The sequence below is a fragment of the Aplysia californica genome, unplaced genomic scaffold, assembly GCF_000002075.1.
Source record: "Aplysia californica isolate F4 #8 unplaced genomic scaffold, AplCal3.0 scaffold00233, whole genome shotgun sequence".
Lineage (NCBI taxonomy): Eukaryota > Metazoa > Mollusca > Gastropoda > Aplysiida > Aplysiidae > Aplysia > Aplysia californica.
In genome coordinates, this window is record NW_004797503.1 from 1016911 (window position 1) to 1022442 (window position 5532).

Here is a 5532-nt window from a genome sequence, read left to right on the forward strand (position 1 = left end):
AAACTAACAATTGTTTGCTTGGAATTCTTCTTTTTCTTCTAGCCACAGTAAGCGGAACAAGACTGACCCTCTTTGCTAACGCCTCACTGAGCATCCCAGACGCAACCATCTTCAACGTCCCTGCTGGCTGCTAATTCCAAAGATTTTTTTGGTTTCCATAAATCGTGTTTGGGCACATTCTGCCTCTATATAAAATAAACATGTTAAAATATTCTGAGAGTTAGTGCTGTTGTTTGTTCGTGAAAATTCAACGGGGTTGATAATTAGCCTAGTATATTATGTGGTCATATGTGTTCAATAGAATTCCAGGATGACATTTCGTTTGCTTCAGTCAATTTTGTTTTGTGTCGGATTTTGTTTTTTATTAGATGAACACCCTCATCAATCAATGCTTTTCACCCCTGGCAGGGTTTAGGCCACATACAAGCTCCTTCAATTTATCTCTGTCCTGGGCCATCCTTCCTGGCTCGTTCCAAGTGAGCATCATCTCTTTCATGTCACTTACCACACATCTCCTCCATGTCTCTCGTGGCCTACCCCTGCCTCGGGATCCCTGTGGGTTCCATTACAGTGACTGTCTTGTTATGGTTCTGAAGGTGTGTCCTATCCAACGCCACTTTCTTAGTCCTATTTTTACTTCTATATCCTTTTGTCCTGTCCTTTCCCACAGCTCTTCATTTTTTATTCCATCCTGACACTTAATTCTTAGGATACTCCTCATACATCTGTTGATGAAAGTCTGGACTTTATTCAGCACTGTCTTGGTTGTCTTCCAAGTTTCCCAGCCGTAGAGGAGGACAGACTTGACATTAGAATTAAAGAGTCGAATCTTGGTGTGCAGTGAGACGTTGCTTGCTTTCCAGACTTTTGATAATTGCTTGAAAGCTGACCTTGCCTTGGCGATTCTTGCATTTACATCTGCCTCAGTTCTACCTTTACCATCGATGATACTTCCAAAGTAGGTAAAGGAGTCCAATTCTTGTAGGGGATTGTCTTCCACTGTCACAGCAGGGCTTGACACTTTTCCTAGCTTCACTTCTTTCGACTTGCCTGGTGTATACTTAGGCCAGCACACCTTGATAGGCTGTTGAGTTCCTTGCTCTTTTCTTGCATCTGAGCATGTGTGTGCGAGAGCAGTGCAAGGTCGTCAGCGAAGTCCAAGTCGTCCAGCTGCTGCCAAGGGATCCACTGTATTCCATTGCGCTTGCCTCTGGTAGCTTCCTTCATGATCTAGTCAATTGCAAGTATGAGGAGAAAATGTGAGAGCAGGCATCCTTGTCGCACTCCTGTCTGTACCTGGAATGGTTCTGAGAGTTGTCCTTCGTGGAAGACTTGGCAGTTTATTCCATCATAGGTGGTCTTCACAAGCTTGACTCTCCAGGAGTATCCTTCTAAAGACTTTCCCATGTATGGACAGGAGTGTTATGACTCTGTAGTTGTTACAATGAACACCCTACGAGACACAAATACATCATTTCAAATGAACAGCCTTTATCCCTGTCAGAAGGTTTTAAAAAAAATGAGGTGGGAAAGCACCGTCGGCTGAGACGATGCACCACACCAACTATAATACATCTGTGTGTATGTGTGTGTGTGTGTGTGTGTGTGTGTGTGTGTGTGTGTGTGTGTGTGTGTCCTGGCTGTGGTGTTCTTGTGTGTTACTCTTAACTTTTTCTTTTACTTTTTTAATACTTCCGCTAGTACCAGTATGTGAAAACTGAGAAAAGAGTGGCTGAAAACCATAGAAGAAAGCAAACTGGGAAGCATAAAATGGATCTAAGCTCCAATCCATACGGGTGTGGTCGGAAATAAACAAGCAGACAAACTAGGGAGCAATGCACCTACCAATACTAGCATTAAAATAGACAAAAAGGATGTTGTAAAGGTCCTTGCCACCACACTTGAAGATGAGGAGAACTGGGTGTCTTCAGAGGAAGTGGCAGAACCAGCATGGTACAGGGGAAGGAAAGACGGGTAATAACCAAATGAACAAGTCGAAGTGTTTGGATGGGGGTCAAGCCAGGGGCTCTGAGGGTGTCCTTTAGAGTCAATCCAGCGACCTCTTGCTCTGACTGTTTCTTCAGTCAGGTTATTTAGGGCCCATGATAATAAGGATTGAACTGGGCTCATTCTTGAGAGGTGGCCAAACCATTTGATTCTCTGTTGTTCAATATGGATGAAAACCGATGTTATTCCTGTTGTGTTTCATGTGTGTTATTCCACCTTAAATGAGTTAGCTTTCAGTGGGTGCCATTTGGTCAAGTGAATGACCAGACTGGAAAGAGTCGGGTCGTTTAATGGCCAGTGTATACTGCGTGAAAATAACCACTGCTTTCCCCTAAATCTGGAAGTAGATGCCCATTAAGGCCCAATTCTTTCCGTGTGAAACCTGAAGATTTCGCCTTGCAATCTGTTGTTTTTCGTTGAACTTGATCGAACTAAAAAATCAAACATATTTAGGTTTTTTGGGATTTGATTAAAGTTTGTCAAATTGGTAGCTTTTGTCCCTCCATTAAGAAGAAATCAGGTCACCTTCAAATGCTTTAAACCCTTCAGATAGGGATTTGATAAATCATCTGAACTATATACAGAATATTTGGTGTATAGTGGGCCTATGCATTACTCAGCCCGCTTGCCTTCAATTTTTACGGAAAGCAACCCGATGGACCAGCGTTTATCTAGATGTGCTTACTACGCTGCCCTAAGCTTACAAAGTTCTATCTGAACTGTACCTAGTTTTGAGAAATTTGACGCATAAATATTTTGAATTTCACAACATGTCAAGCTTTTTCGGATGCAATTCTGTGAATATCTTGATAACAACTCGGAGCCTTCTTACGATTTTGATAGAGCAGATAGCGCATTTGGTTCTCTGACTTCGATGCCTTTAGTAACTCAAATTGTCAGATAGAACGTTGTAATTCTACGATAGCGACTAGTAAACAAAGTTTACGTCACTTCGACGGTCCAGGGCTGAAGTGAAGCGGAGAAGGCAAGAAATGTGTCTAAAATATCTCAATGCTAGATATTATAGACCATTGCAGACTATTGCAATCAGATTTCCAATGTTTAAAATGTGGAAGATATAGTAGAACCAAGGCAGGCTTTATGGTCCCAAAACGCTCTTGCCTGGCTTAGATCACAATCACAGCCATCTTCTATACTGAGGCACATTCGAAGAAGTAAAAGGCCCATTCGCTGAATGGGGTGTCTGACACTTCTACAGCTACACATACACACACACACACACACACACACACACACACACACACACACACACGCACACACACACACACATATATATATATATATAGGAGTCCACACACACATATGTATATAGCAGTCATTTTGAAAAAAAAATGTCACATTTTAGATTCTCATTATTTCGAAAAATGAGTGTTTATGAAAATTATCGTAATAATATTAATGAATTGAATCAACCATCTAAAGACATAAACGTGAAATTTCTGAGCTTAATTCCGTCAAATTAGAGCGTAACAGCAACTTTTGTGTTAGCCTCCTACGAAAATGTTCTCTCCCGTTAACAACATAAGTCATAGAGCTGAGCTGTGTTACTAGAACAAGATTTTGGGGGGTTAATGTAATGTCATGTTGGTGAAACTAGGTCTATTCATTAGGCAAATAATTTTAAAAAACATTTCAGATTTACAATCCACGTAAAATTAAAAGATTAAAGTGCCAAATCTATGAAAGTTTTAGAGTTGCAGTTTCTGATTCTCAATCTAAGATCAAACACATTGTTTTTACATGAATTTCTATTCCTTTCAGCAGTGACGTGAGGAAATCCCACACTTGCTTTTTCAATACAAAGTTTGAGATTTTTTTGTTGAACATAAAGAGGGAGTGCAAAGTGGGTAACAGGAGAGAAAGTGGGTAACAGGAGGGAACATAAAAAACTGTTTTCAGGTTTTAACAACAAGAAACGTTCCTCTGCATACATTATTCGGGATATCATCTAAAGGAATAACTGAAGAATGTATGGGAATGTTAAAGGCATGGAACATATGGCACGCCATATCACGATTACTTAGAACTCATCGAACCATTTATCAACATAGAAGGTTCTTGACTTTGGTGGAACAAAAGTAGCTTGCATTATTATTATCATCGATGTAGGAAAAATAGAAGGTTTTGTCTTTCATTTTACTCTGTTGTTCCCTCGTTATTGCTCTCAATTCCATCCTGTTACATAAATTACAGAATCACAATACATCAGTTTGTTGATAAAGTACAAACACATCTTTCGTATAATAACTATAATGTTTTGTTTGTGCATAACCCGAACTTTGGTCAGTTTAACTATTTGACATGTACCCCTCCTTCATGCTATCTTGTATTCTCTCCTGTAACTCTCAATTCGGTCCTGTTACTTAAAGATAAAAATTTTAATTCAGGTGTTCTGTTGAAAAAACACAAACTTGCCTTTTGTTTAAGCCTCTTCCATTTACTCTATTAAACGCGGACCACTTCACATTCTAACCTAAACTGTGGTCAGTTAAGCTAGTGAGCGCATTCATTTCTCTCCTGTTACATTTTATTTTCTCCTGTTACCGAAACCCGGGTAACAACAGGTAAAGTAACAGTAGGGAATTCTGTTCATCATTACCCTGACGACCATTAACAGGGTAGAGCTCATGTTATGGATTGTCTTATCATTGAAATGTAACCTTGGCTTCCTAACAAAAGGAGAGTGTACCGAATTTCTGTATAATAAGTCGTTATAGGTCCCAGTAACAGGAGGGACTTGTATGCTCAAATACTCACCATGTTGGGTTGAACTTAGCTCTGTATCTTTCAATCGTGTATTGCATAAGCTCCGCTGCCTCATGTCATATTAAGGAACAGGAAGGGAGTTTTCACTCGCAAAATCTCAAAGAAAATAAATCTATATCTAGGGACCATTTGTCTGTGTGAAATGCTGGAGAGAATACAAGATAGCAAGAAGGAGGGGAGAGAAGTTTGTAATGGGTTAAGTGTAATAGGGAGATAGAGAGTTAATTGAAAAATATAAAACAAGGACGAGCACCAGGATATTTTTTGCTTCCGTAATGCTGTCCAATCCTCTGTATAATTGTGAAATATTTAATCCCTGGAGTCATGACTTTTATCCCTAAGCATGTTTTTAAAAACATATACGTGTTGCGGAACTTGCCATTTTTGTCTACTGAGCATGATTTACAAAAGAGCTGTAAAATGTATTTGACTGGGGCAGTTTTAAAAACCTGATTTTAAGGTAAAAAAACGTTTTACCCTATTCATGAACACATTCAATGGCAACTCTAAGTAGTATTTATTTATATTGGTATCCAAGAAAGTTGGTCTTGAATCACAAATTCAAACAATGCTACATGGAAATTGGGGTGGTACAGGGAGTTTATTTGACTGTCGGGGCGTTGTTTGATTTTCACTCGTGTTTATTCCTGGTTTCTTTTTCCTCTTCGTCCTCCTTTCCCTCCTCTTTCCTTCTCCTCCTCCTGCTTCTCCTTCTCCTCCTCCTCCTCCCCCTCCTCC